Here is a 21,717-nt window from a genome sequence, read left to right as displayed (position 1 = left end):
TGTGGCCCACACATGGGGGAAAAACAGGCAATAGAAATGGCATTTAAGGTGGCCCAGATATTGAATTTAGCAGGCAAATACTTCAAAGCAGGCATTACAAATATGTTCAAAGAACTAAAGAAAATCATGTTTGAAGAATTAAAGGAGGGGGTGTGCAAGGGTAGTTCAGTGGTAGAATTCTTGCTTGTCCTGGGGAGACCTGGGTTTGAGTCCCAGTCCATGCATTTCCCAAAAAAACAAGCAAGCAAAACAAACAAATAAACAAAACAAGCGAAAACTTCAACAAATGGTGCTGCAACAATGAGATATTCACATTGAAAAATAATGAAATGTGACCCTGTCATACAGCACGCCAAAAAAAAAAAATAGAATTAAAGGAGGATAAAATTACAATGACTCATCAAATAGAGAATATTACTAAAGAGAAAGAAATTAAAAAGAACCAAATGGAAAATCTTAAGTCGAAAAATTAAAAAAACCAAAATAAAAAATACTCTAGAGGGGCTCAACAGTATATTTCAGCAGAAGAAAGAATCAGCAAATTTTGAATATAGATAGAGATTATGTGATATGAATAACAGAAAGATAAAAAAATGGGAAAAAAGTGAGAGGAGTCTCAGGGAAATGTTGGGTTCTATTAAGCACACCAACATACACATAAAGGGAGTACCAAAAAGACTGTAGAAGATCTCTGTAGAATTGTTAAAATGGAATTATTGTAGCTACTCTAGGGGGTATGCGCTCTAAGAGGGTTTTTCAAACTTTTTTGACCGAGTACTACAATAAGCAATACATTTTACATTGTAATCCAGCACGCACGAAACAGAAACATCACAAAATAATACTTATCCTTAGGATATACAATTTTTCATTTTTTATTTTATTCTATAACTTTTTATATTTTATTTATATTGATGGCCAAGGCCCACTGAAATGATATCACAACCTTCTGATGGGCGGCCTGCAGAATGAAAAATACTGCTCTAGCGGACTGTTTTGGCCACCTTTAACCAAAAGATTATGAAATAGCCTGCCCTGGCATAACCGCTGGGTTCCAGCATCTGCCACCTCTTCTTCTGGTGCTCTTTTATCCTCCCATAGTATCTCTGTGATTCATTTAATATTTATTTGAACCATCAGTGAATGAACTAGTTATTTGGTGAGCACAATCCTGGGACCAGACACTGTGCTAGGCTCTGGGGGTACAACATTGAACAAAATAAATGACAAAAATCCCTGCTCTCTTCTTCCACAAATTTTGGTTGAAGGAAGCAGATATTAAACAATAATAAGTAAAATATGTAGCCTGTTAGATGGTGACAAGTTCAATGAATAAAGATAAAGGAGAGAATGGAAATAGAGAGCATTTGTTGATGTACACGTGAGAAAGATCTGGAAGAGACAAAGATGTAACTCTGCAAATATATTATGGGAAAACCATCATGAGCAGAAGGATCAGCAAATGCAGAGGCCCTTAGGTGGGAAGAAAAGTTCAAAGAATAGCAAAAGGACAGAATGGTTCAGAGGGTTGAATGAGAGAGATAATAGTAAGAGAGGAGGTGTTCTAGTTTGCTAGCTGCCAGAATATGATATACCAGAAATGGAACAGCTTTTAAAAAGGGGAATTTAAGAAGTTGCGGTTTACAGTTCTAAGACCATGACAATGTCTAAATTAAAGCAAATCTATAGAAATGTCCAATCTAAGGCATCTAGGGAAAGATACCTTGGTTCAAGAAACCCAATGACATTTAGGGTTTCTCTCTCAACCGGAAAGGCACATGGTGAACGTGGCAATGTCTGCTAGGTTTCTCTCCAGGTTTCTTCTTTCATGAAGCTCCCTTGGGGGCATTTTCCTTCCTCATCTCCAAAGGTCTTTGGCTGTGTAGGCTCTCCTGGTTCTCATGGTTCTTTTGTGGCTCTCTCTCTCTCTCTCTAAAATGCTTCCTCTTTTAAAGAATCCCAGTAAACTAATCAAGACCCACCTAGAATGGGTGGAGTCACATCTCCCTCTAATCCAAGGTTAATACTCACAATTGGGCGAATCACATCTCCGTAGAGATAACCTAATCACGTTTCCAGCCTACAGTGCTGAATAGGGATGAAAAGAAAAGGCTGCTCCCACAAGATTGGATCAGGGTTAAAACATGGCTCTTCTAGGGGTGCATAATCCTTTCAAACTGGCACAGGAGGTAAGAAAGATAGCAGGATCAGGTCCTGAGGGGCCCCGAAGCTCATTCTAGGACTTCAGCTTCTGCTCTGAGTGAGATGAGAAGCCTTTGGAGAACTTTGAGCAATGGAGTACTGTACTGCCTTGTAGCATGATCACTCTGGCTGCTGTGTGCAGAACAGACTGAAGGTGGGGAGGGAGGACCCGAGGACCTCAGGAAGTGTGTGCCATAGCTCAGGTGAGGGAAACGATAGTGGCTCAGACCAGGGTGCTAGCAGAGGCACTGGTGAGTGGGGGCTGGGTTTTGGATCTGTTTTGGAGGTAGAAACAACAGGTATTTGCTGATGGGTTGGATGTGAGATGCAAGAGACAAGCCCTGGATGGTCTCATCCTCAAATAGTATGATTTTAGCTGGGAGGGGCTAAGGGAGCCCTCTGGAGGTGTTTATATTAAAATAGAAGATACCTGAGACCAAAAAAACAGATTAAAAACAAAAAAGCTATTGTCCTTGCAGGAGAGGTTGCTGAAGAAGCTTATGGGGTATAGCCTCTATCCAGTGCCGTTCTCTGTCCCTAAATGTTCCTCTACTGACCACTCTGATTGTGTCTACAGGTAACATTTTACTGTTAAGTGACCTGCTTGTGTCCTTGATAACTGTGACTTCCGCCTTCCTTGTTTAATCTGAACAAAGCAAACTGATTAGGGGAAATTGGGTGTGTACCCTGCCTTATGTCTGAACAGAAGGAAGAGTCCCCTGCCCTTTAAGGACATCATCTTGTGTCCATCATCTTGTTCTAGTTGTTCCATCTGCTCATTTCTGTGCCAAGGAGATGGCTGAGTGGGAGACAAAGAGCTGCCCTTCAGCAGCCAGCAACCCTCAGGCTGTCCAGGTAGCCGGGGGTTCCTTTCACCAGCACGTGCTAACATCGCCCCCTGCTGTCCCAGCGCTGCCTGGGACCTTTTGGGCTCACTGCCCCACGTATGATGCAAGGGAGGTGGGCCAACTCAGCAAGGTGGCTGGCAGGGAGTAGATGCAATGCAATTAGTGCCCCATTCTTCCATCTATGATGGTCTAGTTCAATTGATATTATTTTTTACTAATTCTATGCCATTGTGCTTTGAAGCGTCTATCTTTATATAGCTAGCATAACTAAACAAATCCTCTCCGGGATTCAAATATGAATTATTGGCTTTAATAGCTTCTCCAGAACATGCTGAAATAGAATTCCATCTTTCAGTGTGTAACACTTTCTTCATTGACGCTTTTTTTTCCTCACCATCCTTAAGTGCTTTGCCTGTACACCAAAGACCATGAATAGTTGGATACCATGCTGTTAAATACAATTTTGCTGAGAATGATTCTCTTACACTTCTCAGTGAAAAATAAACTGCATGTTTTTGGTGAGAGGGCAGGTTTAGCCCACCCCATGTGCCCTGTAAAATATGCAGCATGAACACTTTCTGCTAAGTAGAAAACTGAGAACTGGGCTGTGGAAAGTCTTGTAAAGAAAACCACGTGTTAAAGTTTAGAGGTCAGTTGATACCCTCTCTGAAGACCTCTTCATCTTTGGCTTGGGTCTGCTGATATATCAACGTCACGTCTGTCAGCACTTGGGGACCTGAAGGGAAGGTGTGATCTCAAGACAGCATGGCTCTAGTTCTCTGCACTTCGCCGTCCCGTATGACAAACATCCCTTTCTTACTTCATTCATGTTTTTTATTGGAGCTGTCCTTTATTGGTGGTTTACTTGAGCTAATTGTCCTGTCTGCCTTTAGATGGATGAAAAACACTTTTTAAATTAAGCTATTCTCAAATAAAGGCCATTCTAAATGGTGCTCTTTCCCACAGAATTCATTTTTCTTGGTCAATATGAGATGCTGAAGTGCACCATGCACTGACAAAATGCGTTTACATTAAGAAAGATTAGATAAAAGGGTCTCCCTTCTGCTGAGAGTCCAGTTGGCAGCTGCTGCTTTTGGGAGCTCCAGTCCACTAGATTCTTGTGGCTATCATTCAAGACCTACATTGGGGGAAAAAAGTCTTAAGGATCTAGTCAGAGATTTTCAGAGCCAAATGCCCAGCTTTTTTTTTTTTTTTAACTGACTTTGCTGATTTTGGCAAACTCTTCCATTTATAACACTTAGTGCATTTACAAATAACAGAGTGGGTTGTGACAGGAGAGCAAGTGTTTCCTGATGATATAATCAGATTTCATTGTTTAAGACATCACTGCAATAAGAGACAATCCAATGTTTTGCACACCATGCATTGTTGTAATAATATGTTTTTTTGCTGACTGAATAGCAGCACGTGGCAATGTGAGTTCCCAGGGTGTGGGTATATGCATTTATAAATTCTTCATGATTGAGACGGTTTATACACGAAACTTGGCCATTTGTAAACTGGTAAATAGAAAGTGACTAAAGGCAGAGAATAGTTTGGAATAGACATTTAAAAACAATTATGCAAAATAATATTTTATTGGAGCAATAGGCAGTGAACTGAAAGCAATGAAAATGATTTAAAAGTAGATTGATTCATGTTATTTGGGGAGGAGGTGAAGCAATTTTACTTGTTATTAGAAGCTCACATATGGATTCCAGTCTAATTAGTGGCAGGTCAGAATAAAGTGATTCATTATTCTGAGATGCAGAAAAATTTGAAGAAACAAAGTCAATGTAAAGTGTCCAAATATTTTGAAGGCTTACGCTGATGTCATAGAAGTAAAGTTACCCCACCTAGATTTAACACAAAAGTCAAAAAAGGAAAATTCCTTCTTAAAGGGCTCCAGTAAGCAACCCCACCTTGAATGGGTGGAGACGCATCTCCAGTGGAAACCACCTAATCAAAAGTTACTACCCACAATTGGGTGGGGCAGTCACATCTCCATGGAAACAATAAAAAAGATCCCATCCAGCAATACTGAATAAAGATTAAAGGACATGGCTTTTCTGGGGTACACAATAGCTTCAAATCGGCATGAGTGGTTTTAAATATTTCTTCACACTTGAGCAGAGTCAGTTTGCAGATGTGCCAATTTTTGTACTTGAGTCATCACAGATACCTTTTTGGGATAACTTTTCATTTTGAAATAGCTTGAGTTTAGAGAAAAGTTTTTTTTTTTTTTAAATGCAACACAGAATTCCCATTCACCCTCCATCTAGCTCCTCTCATGTTAACGTATTTCATATTTCTAGTATAATTTTCAAATCCAGGAAACTACCATTGGCCCAATACTAATAATGGAACTGCAGGCATTATTTGCATTTTTATTAATGTTCTTTTCATCCTACATTGCACATTAGTGCCATCTTTGTCTCCTCCAATAATCTCGGTCACCTTTAATAATAACATGACAGTAATAAAACCTTACATTTCCACAGTGCTTCATGGGTTCAGTGTTCAGATTTCATCCCAAGAGGGCAGGACTTCATCTCACTGTGTATCTTCTCAGAAGCCAAAGCTCTACCATGAGGTTTGCTGATAGGTTCCCTCAGTCAGTGAGACATGTCAGCTTCCAAGATAAAGTGAAATTTCTCCAATTTGTGAGATTACTCAATTTCAGAAAAGTACTAGTTACACTCTACACATCTTCTTACAGACTAGCAAATAAATAAACTGACAAACAGCTATAGTTTTAAGGAATGCCAGTTTACAAGAAATGTTGACTTTATTTTTGTTTCTTCTTTGTACAACTATCCCTTGTCTTGTTTCCAATCTCTGAAACAAAGATAATTTTGGATGGTGACACCGGCTTTTTGCAGTTGTGACTTCTGGCATTGCCCTTTGATGTTAATTGCCATTTGGCATTACTGTCTTAATGATGATGATGAAGATGATGAAGGCTGGCATTTTTATGAGCGATTTTCTATTCGAGAACTTCTAGAGCTTTAATATCCTTCCCTTTGGTCATCCTGAGAGTTTAGCTAGGAAGGAGAGAGAAGGTGCTGTCAGCACCACGTTCGAGCTGAAGACAGAACCATAGGGGATGAAATGCTTTCCTGATACTCCTGTCAGAGGTGACAGGAGCAAAATTCAGGTCTCCGGACTCAGCATTTCCTACTTTATCAGCTCTCCATTGGTACAAATTGATGTGCACTGATTCACCATTATCCTCTTTGCAACCCTTGGGTTTTTAGAGCAGAACATGCTACCACTTTTTGTCTCAGTCTCTGCAGCTTTTCTACTTCAGTCTTTGGTGTTGAAGTTCTAAACCCATTTCATCTTCTTATTTAAAATTCTCAGCAAGCATACCATTCCACTGTTTTAAATTTTCATTTAAATGGCAATTGGTTCAAGTCATAAGGGGCAGTAATAATATGTAGTAGGATTTCAAGCAACGCTTGCTGAGTAAACATCTGTGTCAGTCCTCAACTCTGGTCCTGACCTTTCTCTGAAGCTCCAAAACTATGGCGTGCAACTCCTTCCTCCACATCTCCAAACTGAATTCTTGAAGAAACTTCAAACCTGGCATTTCCCAAATGGAGCTTCTCGTTCCCCAGGTCAATGTACTTCCTTCTGTCAAAAATGGTCCCACTATACAAGCAGTGGTTCAAGCCAGTATCCTGGAAACCATACTTTAAAGTCTTCCATTAGTTCGCTTAGCACACTCAAAGTGAGTGTATCAGCAAATCACCAAATCTCAGTGTTTCTCCTTCCTAAATAAATGTTTCTCAAATTTGTCTAATTTTCTCCCTCCCCATTGGGGCCTCCCAGGTCTAATGCAACAACAATTTTCTCAATTGCAGTTCCCTCCTTGCCAACCCATACTCATCCCTGCAATCAGAGTGAAACTTTAAAATGCGCTCTGATGATACAGGGGTACGGAATCCAGTGTCCATATTTTAGAAACACACATACTCTTTGAGATCAAAGGAAGAAAGGTTTATTTGGTCTGGAACTGATATTTTCTGTAGCACATGATCTAACTCAACATATCTGTATAGCTCATTCAAACAATTGAAACACAGGGAGCCCAGAATAACAGAGGTCCTTTAATCCTGTATAGATTAATGTCATGCTTGGATACATCCTAGAGCATATTAAGCAGATAATCAGAAAGTATTGGCAAAGTCCCTTGGGGGATGGGAGAAAAAACATGGAACTATTAAACATTACTATCAGGAGTCCCCTGATACTGTGCCAAACTTTAGGGACGCCCAAATCAATAGACCAAGCCCTTGATCTTGAGGCTTGCTCTTGTGAATCTTATGTAGGTAACAGAAATGCTTAGCTTACCTATAGGCATGCCAAAGAGTTATTTCTGAAGGGCCTCTTTTGTTGCTCATATGTGGCCTCACTCTCTCAAAGCCCAACTCTGCAAGTTAAATCATTGCCCTCCCCCTTAAGTGGGACATGACATCAAGGGGTGACAGTCTCTCTAGCGGCGTGGGAGATGATGACTCCCAGGAATGAGTCTGGCCCTGGCATTGTGGGGTCAACAATTCCATCCTGACCAAAAGGGGGAAAAGAACTGTAACCAATAAAGTATCAGCGGCAGAGCGATTCAAATAGCGCCAAGATTCTACTCTGGAGGTTGCTCTTATGAAAGCTTCAGTTAGACATTGCTACCTGTCATAACCTGCCAAGCCCCAACTAGAACCATTCCAACCAATCCTAAAGAACATCTAGGGCAGCATATAAGGTTCCACAAGGGTCCTGTGCACTAGAGTAACCTTCCAAAATCTTACAACCTTCACATCTGGGTCCCTGGACCAGATAAGTCCCAAATCTTAGAGGGCCCAGACTTTCCAGAACATCAGATAGTTCCATCTCCCTACCCCATATTATTGAAAGACCCTTCCAACGTGAAAAATTAGAATGGCCTTAGCCCAAACACCCCTAAAGAGAGGGATAGAAAGATAAAGGTGATCATGGAGTTATATAGAGAAGACAGGATTTACCAAATGCATATGATTACTGAATCATTAAATTAATATCTCTTTTAGTCTCTAGTATCTTAGAACATCTAGAAGTAAAACCTAAAATTGTGGAATTGTAACCCATGCTAAACTCTGAAATATGTTCTACAACTAATTGTGGTGCTGTGCTTTGAAATTTATTGCTTTTTTGTATATATGTTATTTTAACAAAAAAGAAGAAAAGTTGATTGTGATGATAAAAAAATTTGCATTCCTTCTCACCTCCTATATCCTGGAGTAACTAGAAAGAAAAGTCTGAGAGGACTGTCTGGTAGCCCATGACAGACTCTGGGATCTGTCCTTTAACTATTTGTTGAAGAGTGCTTTTAAAACTATTGCTTTTTCTTTCTTTACTTTGTATATATGTTATACTATACAATAAAATTTTTTTTAAATGCAGTCTGATGGATTAAAGACCTATCTATAAGAACCAGGAACATAGAACTCCTAGAAGAAAATGTAGGGAAGCGTACTCAAGATCTTGTAGTAGGCAATGGTTTCTTAGAACTTTCACCCAAAACACAAGCAGTGAAGGAAAAAGTAGATAAGTGGAACCCCTTCAAAAAATGTCTGCATTTCAAAGGACTTTATCAAGAAAGTAAAAAGACAGTCTGCTCAATGTGATAAAATATTTGGATGTCATGTATCCAATAACTGTTTAATATCCAGAATATATATAAAGAAATACTACAATTCAACAATAAGAATACAAACAAGCCAATAAAAAATTGGCAAAATATTTGAATAGACACTTTTCCAAAGAGAAATACAAATGGCCAAAAGCACGTGAAAAGATGGTCAACATCACTTGCTATTAGAGAAATGCAAATTAAACCACAGTGACATGTCCTTTCACACCCAGAAGAATGGCCACAATTGAAAATGCAGAAAACTACAAGTATTGGAGAGGATGTGGAGAAATAGTAACACTCATTCACTGCTGCTGGGAATGTAAAATGGTGCATTGTAGAAGACAGGCTGGGAGTTCCTTAGGAAGCTAAGTGTAGTACTGCCATATGACCTGCCAATCCTGCTGCTAGGTATACCCAAGAGAACTGAAAGCAGGGACTCAAACAGACATTTGCACACCCATGTTCATAGTGGTATCATTCACAATTGCCAAAAATGGAAGCAACCCAAGTGTCCATCAATCAATGAATGGATGAACAAAATGTGGTTGTGCATACAATGGAATATTATTCATCAGTGAGAAGGAATGAAGTCCTGATGCATGCAACAACATGTATGAACTTTGAGCCATTATGTTGAATGAAATAAGTCAGACAGAAAAGGACAAATATTGCATGATCCCAAAGTTATGAATTGTTCTAGTTTGCTAGCTGCCAGAATGCAATATACCAGAAATGGAATGGCTTTTAAAAAGGGGAATTTATTACATTGCTAGTTTACAGTTCTAAGGCCAAGATAATGTCCCAATTAAAGCAAGTCTATAGAAAAATCCAATCAAAGGCATCCATGGAAAGATACCTTGGTTCAAGAAGGAACACAGTGAACACAGTCAGGGTTTCTCTCTCATCTGGAAAGGCATGTGGTGAGCACAGCAGCATCTGCTAACTTTCTCTCCTGGCTTCCTGCTTCGTGAAGCTGCCTGGGAAGCATTTCCCTTCTTCACCTCCAAAGGTTGCTGGCTGGTGGACTCTCTGTTTCTTATGGCTATGCTGTTCTCCTCTCTCAGAACCTCCCATATTCTCCCAAATGTTTCCTCTTTTATAGGATTTCAGAGAACTAATCAAGATCCACCCGAGTGGGTGGAGACACGTCTCCCCTAATCCAGTTGAACAACCACTCTTGATTGAGTCACATCTCCAGAGAGATGATCTAATTACAGTTTCAGACAGATAGTACTGAATAGGAATTAGAAGAAATGGCTGCCTTTACAAAATTCAATTAGGATTAAAACATGGCTTTTCTAGGGCACATACATCCTTTCAAACTGGCATATGAATTAACTATAATAAACAATCTCATAGATTTAAAATCTAGAGCATAGGTCACCAGGAGATAGAATGAGGGTAGAGTATGGAGAGCTGATGCTTAATTTGTACAAAATTTTTAATTAGGTTAATTGCAAATGTTTGGAAATGGATGGAGGTGGTGGCAGCACATTATTCTGAGTGTAATTAACAGCACCGAATTTTGTTTGTGAATATGGTTAAAAGGGGAAGTGTAGGGCTGTGTATGTCACTAGAAGGAAAGCTAGACAATAAAACATGGGACTGTGTAACATAGTAAATACTGTTGTGGGTGAGAACTGTGGTTGATTATACAAATATAAGAATGTTCTTTCACGAACTAGAAGAAGTTGTTAACAATAGGATGATATATGAGAAAATACACCTAATGTAAACATGGGCTATGGTTAACAGTAATATTTTAATATTCTCTCATCAGTTGTAGCAAAAGTATGCCACTAAAGCTATGTGTCAATAATAAAGGGGTATATTACAAGATCAACACTCAAAAACCTGCAGAGTTTCTATTTCTAGAAATAGAGTAGATATTGGTAATTGGAGCTGAAGGGACACACATTGTACAACAGGACTGATTGTAAAAATTCAGAAACAGATAGCACAATACTACCTAACTATAATACAATAATGTTAGTACACTGAATGAAGCTGAATGTGAGAATGATAGAGCGAGAAGGGCTGGGGGCACAAATGAAATCAGAGGGAAAGATAGACGATAAAGACTGAAATGGTATAATCAAGGAATGCCTAGAGTGTACAATGATAGCGACTAAATGTATGAATTAAAAAATGTTTTTGCATGAGGAAGAATGAAGGAATGTTGATACTGCAGGGTGTTGAAAATAGATGGTAATTCATATTTTAAAACTTTAACTTGTGTGAGATTAAAGCAAAGAACGTTTATTTGGTACAAAATTTGTATCTTGGCTAGTGCATCTCCTAATATATCTGAACACCATAAGTGCATGGAACCGTGAGTAGGGCATGAGATTTTGTAGGTTTGTCCACAGTGATGCCAAAAAAAATCCCGGAGTGATTTGAACAGTGACTAAAAAAAGTATTTGCAAAGTTCCCTTGAGGAAATGGTGAGAAAAAGGGAAAATTCAACTTCCCCATTTGGAGAAGTCCTGATATTCTCGCAAGCAGTGAGGACAACAAAATCAATAGGCCGTGCCCTCAGTCTTGGGGTTTGTTCATATGAAACATCCTCGCAAAGGATAGACTAAGTCTACTTAAAATTAGGCCTAAGACTCACCCCCAGAGAACCTCTTTTGTTGCTCAGATGTGGCCTTTCTTGAGAGAAAGGCCAACTCTGTACATAGGACATGACTCCCAGGGGTGTAACCTCCCTGGCAATGTGGGACAGAAATCCTAGAATGAGCTGGGACTGAGCATCAAGAGATTGAGAAAACCTTCTTGACTGAAAGGGGGAAGAGAGAAGTGAGACAAAATAAAGTGTCAGTGGCTGAGAGATTTCAAATAGAGTCGAGAGGTTATCCTGGAGGTTATTCTTATGTGTTATATAGATAAACCCTTTTTAGTTTAAAGTGTTCTAGAGAGGCTAGAGGGAAGTGCCTGAAACTGTAGAGCTGTGTTCCAGTACCCATGTTTCTTGAAAATGATTGTATAATGATAAAGCTTTCAAAATGACTGTGTGATTGTGAAAAACTTGTGCCTGATGCTCCTTTTATCTATGGTATAGACAGATGAGTAAAAGGTATGGATTAAAAATAAATAAATAAGGGAACAAATGTTAAAATAAATTGGGTAGAGGGAAATATTAGTGGTCAATGAGAGGGAGGGGTAAGGGGTATGGTATGTATGAGTTTTTTCCTTTTTTCTTTTTATTTCTTTTTCCAGAGTGATAGAAATGTTCTGAGAAATTATCATAGCAATGACTATACAACTATGTGATGATATTGTGAGCCATTGATTGCACACAAAGTATGGAATGTTCATACATTAAGAATGTTCATGTTGTATGTTGATTGGTTTTATTAACAAAAAAGTAAAATAATAATAATAAGGGGATATAAAGCGTATGGGGTTTTCTATTTGGAGTAATGAAAATGTTCTAAAAGTGATTTTGGTGAAGAATACACAACTCTTTGAATATACTGTGAGCCATGGATTGCATACCTTGGATGGATTGTAGGGTGTGTGAATAAATTTCAATAACTGCTTTTTTAAAAATGCAGTCTGGTTATATTACTAATGCGCAAGAGCCTTCGAGGACTTTTCAGGATGCACTCAGGAGAAAGCACCATTTTCCACATTTTTTTTTACTGGGATGAACAGTAAGAAATTCTTCCTCCATCTAGACCCAGTAAACACTCACCTGAACACACACACACACACACATACACTTCAATGGTTTATGACAGTAAGATGAAATAAAAATTAATAAGTAGGAATAAAGCTCCAAATCTGCAACATGTCTGGTGAGGCCCCTGAGGATCTCTCCCTGTCATCCTCCCCCAGAATCAGCTCTCATCGGTCCCTGTGCCCTCTGCCCCCTCTGGCCTCTTGCTCTCGCAGATCTGGGTAGTTTTCAGATCCTTGAAGGTGCTGTGCCCTCTCTTACCTGGTGAGTACCTGGTGTTTCATCTCCCTGAAACAATAGCTTTCCCCCTCCACCAACCCCCTTTGCCTCTTTCACCTCAACCTTTAGGGTTCAGTCTGAATGTCCCTTCTTCAAGGACATCTTTCCTGACACTATTGTTTTCCTCTCTTAGGTATCACCCCAGCTTCCATAAGCTTTCATAGTTCTATGCACCATTCACATAATGGAACATGATTCCTTCTCTGGCTGTAAGCTCTGTGAGGGCAGGGGCAAATCTGTCTTTTTCACAGCAATATCCAGAAAACCTAGAAAAGATGAGCAATAAATATTCATCAAATGACCAGATTTGATTAATCATCCTCTCTCTATGTAATAGTAAAGCTTCTTAATGTAAATCAGTAAGGATAAAAGCATTGCTTTCTTGATTAGAAAATGATTTTTTAGCAGTGTGAAACAGGGTTAAAATTTTCCAGCAAGGTTTCCAGGAGAACTGTATCTTGTACAGTTCAAGAGGACATTTATAGAACCATAAATCCATGTGCACTTAATGCTAACTATTAAAATAGCCTCACAGCAACTTTAGTACATTATAAATGTCTAGATTAAATAGTCTTTGGGTTCTTAAGATAAAAAACAGAAAATGAAATTTTATGATTAAATAGAAAATTAAGTGATAGAAATATGCAATGTATAAATTTCGGCAATAGTTTTACCTCTGTTGAAAATATATCTTGTTCATATGATCAAATGTATTTAGATGACCAACATAACCGCGTTTTTAGTGTGTTATTTTTATTCAGCTTGATATACTACAACAATCTATTAAGAACGAGAAACTTTGAAAACTTATTTTATTAGTCAAGACCATGTTAGAATGACGCTGAGTTACAGGTTTTAGGTCCAACATGCTTAATATTAATGTTATTATGTACCTTTTTATTATTTATCTTTGCAAGGCCCTGCTCTATATTTTATTTGTTAAAATATTTCATAATAATGGATTCTAAGTAATCCTCTCAATCAAAACCCCAATCCAATTTCCGAATCCCCTCCATAACTTTCCCAGCAAATGATTGTCCAGTCTGTACCTCCCCTATCTAGTACATGTGTATATTAGTTAGGGTTCTCTAGAGAAACAGAACCAATAGGTGATATCTGTAAATATGGGATTTATAAGGGTGTCTCTTGTGACCATGGGAATGGAAGAGTCCAAAATCCATAGGGCAGGCTGTGAAGCTGGTAGCTCCAATGAAGGGTCTAGATGAACTCCACAGGAGAGGCTCACTGGCTGAAGAAACAGTGAAAAGATCTCTCTTCTTCTTTAAAAGCCTTCAACTGATTGGATTCTATCATTTGCAGGAGGTGAGCCCTTAGTTGATTGCAGATGTAATCAGCCACAGATGCAATCAACTGACTGATGATTTAATAAACCAGCCTTCCAATTTATCAACGAGCCATGAAATATCCTTATAACAATGGTCAGCCCAGTGGTTGCCTGACCTGACACCTGACCACATTGTTACCAGAACCTAACCATCACAGTGTGTTAGGACAGACTCAGGACTGGCTAAAATAATGCGTTTCATGTCCAAAGAGCTTGAATGATTTGAACGTTCTTACTTAGTTGAATGTAATCTGTTCCACACCCCCCCATAGATTTTTCCTGTTGTCACTTTCTCTGACTTCTGAATCCAACAGAACAAGGTGGCCTCTACTTCTCCATGCCAGCTTATCAGGAATTTGAAGGCAGCAGATCACATGTGCTATAATTTCCTTTGACTTCCCTTGGCTTTACACAATTATTCCAAATGTTACACATACTTCCTTGGCTTGGTCTCCCTTCTTTGGCCATAAAGGACATGCTGTTTTCCAGGGGAAAATGATGGCCATGGGGGCAATGCAGCAGTCAGGGTCCAACCAAGAGACAACAACCACTTAGTCATTTGAACAGGGAAAGTTCAATATAACTAATTATTAACTACAACATAGGGCTAGAGTAATGAATGACTGGTTACTTAGAAGCAAAGAGAATTCTAGATCATATAGAAATAACAGAGATAAAAGGAGTGGCCCCTACCCTTAGCGATGAGATAGAGCATCCAAGAAAGAGCTCTTAGCCCTTGGCCTGAGATCTAGACTCTGTAGAAAGGTCATGGCTGTGACTCCTTGAATGTCAGACAAGTTTCTGTGGTGCTCCACTGATAGAACTTGCTGGAAATTTACCCTTCAGAACTAACTGGAAATCTGCAGTATATTAGCTGGAGAAAGCTGTTCCCAGGAAGCCATTTCACCAAGAGCACTCAGCTCTGCAACCACCCAAGGACAGTGCTGGAGGAGAGCTGACGGCTGCTCTGCACCATAGGAGCCTCCTACTAGAGAAACTGCATGTGTCCAGGAACCTTGCAAGAGATAACCCTAGAACTAGGAAGGAAAACTCCTTCCTTCTGTAATGTTTCTCCAATACCTTCTACCAACAAAGCTTAACCATATGTCAGCTGACAAATATCTAGCAGGCTTATGTCCATTTTCTAGGCAGGCAATGAAAGGTGAATTTGAAGCCATTAATAAGTTGGCAACTGGAGAGATAATATAGCAGATGAATTCATGTCATGCCATGATTATACCCCTACTGTTTGCCTTTGATCTCCACTTTTTGTGGAGACCAAGTCACGCTGGTGGTGTGCATACTGTGGATAGGAGTGAAGACTGTTTTAAGAAAGCCTGAAGCCTGGAGCTTGTTACACATCCCTTTTCTCCTCACCCTGGCCACCTCACACCCAGCTTGTAGGTCTTGGAGTAGCCGGGTACTTGACTTCTGTAAAACAAGAAACTCTGATCCTCCAAAGTTCCAGGTGAATGTAAGGATCAAATGAAATATAGAGTCATAGACAGTATGAGCTGCTTATCTGTTGTTTACCAAAAGAAAAACTAAAACTTAAATTTTGAATGTTGTCTGTGTTAGATGAAATTTTGATGCTCAGAAAGAGTCTTAGAGGAGGAAAAATTCGTGTATGAAAAGAAAGTATGTGGGAAAGGAATTAGACCTATTTGTCCATTTGCTAGTACCTAGGCCCCTCCCTCTTCAGAAAGCACCCATTGCAACCAAATTATTCCAGCCACACAAAAATGAGCTTTGTCTGTGCCTAACAAATCCTTGACAGTGATGCAGGCCTGAGAAAAGAGAAGCTAATTGTCAGCATCTCATCTGCCATGAATGAGAGACCTTGGCAGCTGCAGCAGCTGTGTGCACAAGTGCAACCCTAGCTCTGGTTTCACAGGGGAGATTCTGGAAGCTTGGTGGAGACCAGCAACATGGCAGAGGATGAAGGACTTGGGAATGTGTGCTGGACAGTTCCCAAAGAGGAAGCCCTGGGACATGGCGTGTGTTCTACTTTACTAGCTGCCAGAATGCAATATACCAGAAACAGAGTGGCTTTTAAAAAGGGGAATTTAATAAGTTACTAGTTTACAGTTCTGAGGCCGAGAAAACGTCCCAATTAAAACAAGTCTCTAGAAATGTCCAATCAAAGTCTATAGAAGTGTCCAAACAAAAAGAAAGATACCTTGGTTCAAAAAGGCCGATGAAGTTTAGGGTTTCTCTTTCAAGTGAGAAGGCACATGGTGAACACAGTCAAGGCTTCTCTCTCAGCTTGAAGGGCACATGGCAAACATGGCAGCATCTGCTAGCTTTCTCTCCTGGCTTCCAGTTTCATGAAGCTCCCCAAGAGATGTTTTCCTTCTTCATCTCCAAAGGTCTCTGGCTCATGGACTCTGCTCCGTGGTGCTGCAGCATTCTCTGCTCTCTCTGAATCTCCTTCATTCTCCCAAATATTTCCTGTTTTATAGGACTCCAAAAACTTATCAAGACCCACCCAAATGGGTGGAGACATGCCGTCACCTAATCCACCTTAACAACCACTCTTGATTAAATCACATCTCCAGGGAGATGATCTGATTATAGTTTCAAACATCCAATATTGAATAGGGATTATTCTGCCTTTATGAAATGAGATTTTGATTAAAACATGGGTTTTCTAGGGTCCGTACATCCTTTCAAACCAGCACAGCATGGATAGTGAACCAAGGAGAAATCCCAGGAAGATGTTGTGAACAGTTGCCGAGGAGGAAGAAGCTTGGGACAGGGCTTATATAGTGAGTGAGGAGGAGCCCTGGGGAGATGGAATGGAGGAGTGGCCAGAGAGGACAAGACCTGGAACCATGGCATGCATACTGGCTAAGGAGGATGCCTGAGGAGATGGCATGGACAGTGGACCTAGGAGGAGGCCAAGAGACATGCCCGGGGACATGGTGTGTACACTAGGCTGATGTTGAAACCAGTCTGTCGAAGATTTTGGTTGTGTCGTGAAGGCTGGCAGAATATGAAGTTCAGTGGTTTAGGCTCTTGGGCCCACCTGGGGTGGTTGGTTATTGACAGCAAGCATAGGCAGAGTGCATCGTCAGCTGTGCCTGACAATGGGAGCATAATTTCTACAGAAAAGAAGGGTCAAGGTAAGCCAGGGAACTCCATCTGCTCCTACTCTAAAGAAGCATTCCTTCCTGGCAGGCTGCTATCAGATCCCTTAGGGCTAATCTCAGACACCCCAACCCTGCCATCTGGGACTTGGCTTTGCCCAGCAGCCCAGGCCAAGAAAGCCTACTCATCCATAGGTTTCTTGATGGGTGGGAATTGTGCCCAGCGAAACAGCCTGGTCACTGGAGCCAGCTTCACAAGACAGTCATTTGTGCTGGAGCCTGGCTCCCAGGCAGCCATTCGATTTTCTGAGGACATCTGGTCTTCCTCCAATAGATCCTAACAGAGTTATCTGGCTTTCCATAGGAGTGGTGATGACTCCAATCTGCTCAGCCAGGTGTGCCCACAGTCCTGAGGATTTTCTTATCCTCACCATGAGGGTCGGGTGGGTGCTAGTCTTCCCATTGTACACAAGGAAATCAGTCACAAAATTGTAATTATTTGACTTTTGTGGTTGTTGTGTATATTATCTCAACTTCAGTTTAGTACATATTATTATTAAATGATCTATGCAAGAATATGTAGTGAGTTGGTGTTCCTTTTGGAGCAATGAGAACTGTTCCATTGCTTGGAGTGGTGGGGGGAGCTATAGACAGGGCATTCTTCCTTTAAGGAGGTCGTGGAGTGTTGCAGTTATTTGTGGCTGCACAACAAATGACTCCAAAATCTAGTAATCTACTCCAAAACCTCTAATCTATTTTCTATCTCTATGAATTTGCTTATTGGAGGTATTTCATATATGTGGAATCATACAACATCAATCTTCTATCTGACTTATTTCACTCAGCATCAAGTTTTCAAGGTTCACACATGTTGTAATGTGTATCACCATTGTATTCCTTTTGTTAGCTGAGTATTCCTTTTGTTAGCTGAGTAATAGTCCATTGGATGTATATGCCACATTTATTCATCCATTCATCTGCTGAGGGACACTTGGGCTGTTTCTACCTTGTAGCTTAACACCACCAGAATTTTATCATAGCCTACAACTTTTGGCTCCTGGCTGGGCAATTCTTCTACTCCATGTAATTACCAAGGTAACTTGGTGGTGTTCAGAGGTGAATGGGCCAGTCTAGGATGGTCCCAAACTCACCTGTCTGATGCCCTCCTGCTCTCAGTGGGGTCTACAGAACAGAGGGCATGTACGTGGCCTCCACACCCAATGGTTTCTCACATGGAAGCTCAGGGATCTGACAGTAGGGTGTTCCAGCAAACAAAAGGACGCTGTATGGCCTTTTGTTGTTTTATTTTGTTTTCTTGTACGCTGTATGGCGCGATTACTTTTCATTAGTTTTCCATGTGAGTATCCCGTTACTGCAGCACCATTTGTTGAATTTTTTGTTTTGTTTCTTTGTTTTTTGGAAAATACTTGCACCGGGAATTGAACCCAAATATCCTGCATGGCAGGCGAGAATTCTACCACTGAACTACCCTTGCATCCCAGCTTTTTTTTTTCAATTATGTGTTTATTGTGGCAACATACATGTAGCACAACATTTCCCATTTTACCACTTTCATGTGTACATTTCAGTTTTATCAGTTATATTCACAATATTGTGCTACCACCGCCACCATCCATTGCCAAAACTGTGTGTGTGTATGTGTGCACATTTACATTTATTCTAACAGAGCAACTTGTACAATTTTTTTTCTCATGGAAACATTTTTATTAACTGAAATTGACATTATTTTATCTGCCAAGTCCTTGGTAAATAAGCCTTTATTTGAAGCAAACCTATTGTGCTTTTAAATAATACCACAGTCATGAAGACTTGCAGTTTTGAAGTGATTAAAACGATGCTTAAATAATTATCAACTTACTGCATAGAAATACTTAAAACAATATTCTGGGGAGTGTTTGTAGGCTCTGTTTATAAATAGTGTTTGATATATTTGGTAGGTATTCAGTGTTGAAGATAAACACTCTTATATAAAGCATTGTTTTAATGCATTGCTCTACTAACAAGGTCAGTTTTAGATATATTTCTAACATTAAAGAATAAAATTTTTTTTCATATTTATTTTATTTGTAGAACTCTCAACAATGGAGAAATTTTGTACCCAACTATAAGAAACAGATACATTGTGAGTGACATTCTGTAGGAAAAACAAAACATAGCTTCAACAAAAGAAACTAGAAGCTGGCGGCATTATACATTCTGTGCATGAACAGACCATTCTGAACAGTAGCATTAAATACAGACCAAATGCATCTAGAAGTTTGTGTGCCTAGATGGGAATTACAGTCTCTACACACTAACAAGAAGAAGGTCGATAATACAGAACACAGTATTTTTAACAATTAGAGCGCACTTAATATCTGCAGCCGTCCACTGAGTTCTCAGAACAGACTGGCAACTGAAATTTCACATCCTCATAGGGTTACTTGGCGAAGGTCACTGTTTCAGCAAGCTTTACAGCCATTTAAGCAGCTTCATCCAAGTCTTCACAAGCAAGAACTTTAAGTCCACTGTCCATTATCAGGACCTCTGCATCATCAACCCTTGTACCTTGTAATCACACAACAGAAGGTATTCTAATTTCCAAGTCCTTTATTGCTATGACTATGCCCTGTGCAAGAAAATCATATAATTCCTCAAAAAATGTTGACCAAAATAGCCTGCACCTTTTTATCTGAAGTGATAAGCTTGGATGCTTCTGTTACTTGTTCAAACTGTGACACCACCACTGACATCAAGAAAGTTGGCTGGAATCCCTCTGTGACGTTTTACTACTTCCTTTGTAGCCATAGGCCAAACGAGCACCATTTCCTAGGCAGCCTTTGTGTCCATCTAGGCCAGTGTAAGTCAGGTCTGCCTTAGCTGCTTCTTTATCCTTTCATCTTCCTGGGTCCAGTCACATAGGTCAAAGATTTTCTTCTGACCACGGGCTGAATTAGAATCAAAACTGATCTTTGCATCCACACACAGCACAGCTCTGTCTGCGTCTTCTCCCTGCGGATTTATTTCTACCATGGCTGTATTATATTTCAGAAAGAGGTTGTAAAGCTTGATCTTGTTTTCTGCTGCAGAAACCACTCCCTTAGGTGGAAATCCCATCCTCTGTGCAAGTCTCGCAGCTTGTTCCTTTTTTGATGCCTTCTACAATATCAGTAAGTTCATTAGCTCTTCAGGAGTCTCAGCAGCAACATCTTCAATGTTGACACAACCTTGAGAATTTTCTCTTAAGCCAAGACCTTGAAATGACATTTTTGTGATTATTGCAAAGTAGCCTACTCTCCTGGGATATCTTCACTCACACACCAATACCTGATTGCATACTCTGCCCTTTTCTCCTGTTTGTTTGGTAGTCAACTTTGTCCCAGTCATTTGAGGAAACAGCTTTTGCTTCTTCTGGAGAGGAATCTATCTTCACTTTTCTCTTGAAGCCACTTTCAAATGTCCCTTTACCTCTACCACCAGCTAAAACCTGAGCCTTTATCACAATACCTTTTGAATCTAATTTTTTGGGAATGGAGACACCTGTTTCTTGCAACAACTCCATGCTCAGATATTCATATAGTGAGAGAGTCCTTTTCTGTTGCTGCTGTACTTGGAGCCTGTCATGGTCAGGTTCATGTGTCAACTTGGCCAAGTGGTGGTACCTATTTGTCTGGTTGGGCAAGTGCTGGCCTGTCTGTTGCAATGAGGACATTTCAGAGAATTAAATCATGATCATGTCAGCTGCATCCACAGCTGATTCCATTTGTAATCAGCCAAAGGGGAGTGTCTTCTGCAATGAGTGATGCTTAATCTAGTCACTGAAAGCCTTTTAAGGAGGATTCAGAAGAGACAGGCTCTCTTCCTTCTTCAGCTGGTGAGCCTCTTCTGTGGAGTTCGTCCAGACCCTCCATCAGAATCATCGGCTTCACAGCCTGCCCTGCGGATTTTGGACACTGCGCTCCTGCGGTCACATGAGACACTTTTATAAATTTTATATTTGCACGTGTTCCCTGTTGATTCTGTTTCTCTAGAGAATCCTAACACAGAGCCCATGGTTGTTAAACAATCCAGAACGTCCCAGATCCTTGGGCTATGCCTGCAGGGATATCTGGGGCCCCTGATTCCTCAGGGCAGTGGTGGCCACCAGCTTGCTATAGACCACAGAGGCCGCCATTTCTACTTTTGTACACTGTTAATGTTCAGAACCTAGCATCAGTGGGTGCGAGGGTAGTTCAGTGGTAGAATTCTCACCTGCCATGCGGGAGACCCGGGTTCGATTCCTGGTCCATGTACTTCCCCCACAACAAACAAACAAAAAACAAAGAAAAATTCAACAAATGGTGCTGCAATAACATGGAAAAATGATGAAATGTGACCCCTGTCATACAGCATACAAAAAAACAAAACAAATAAAAACCCAGCATCATCCTTCCCTTCTAGTAAACAAAAAGATGATTTAAAAATAAACAGGAACAAAATTACACTAGCGAATGTACATTCCAAGTAATATCCTAAGGTCCTACTGATTCTCTACCTAGTGAGAATTTTATTTTAAAAGGGTCATCTTAAACTGCAAGCACGGGGCAGGCAGTGGTGGCTCA

General features: G+C 40.2%; 1 pseudogene; it reads right to left on the bottom strand.

Moving 5' to 3' along the window:
- Nucleotides 1-19,487: 19,487 nt before the first annotated feature.
- LOC143668749 (succinate--CoA ligase [ADP-forming] subunit beta, mitochondrial pseudogene) lies at nucleotides 19,488-21,290 on the bottom strand (annotated as a pseudogene).
- Between the last annotated feature and the right edge of the window lie 427 nt (nucleotides 21,291-21,717).

This window comes from Tamandua tetradactyla, chromosome 25 (genome assembly GCF_023851605.1).
Source record: "Tamandua tetradactyla isolate mTamTet1 chromosome 25, mTamTet1.pri, whole genome shotgun sequence".
Lineage (NCBI taxonomy): Eukaryota > Metazoa > Chordata > Mammalia > Pilosa > Myrmecophagidae > Tamandua > Tamandua tetradactyla.
The sequence above is the reverse complement of the archived record's forward strand: the minus strand, read 5'-3'. Positions and strand labels throughout refer to the sequence as shown.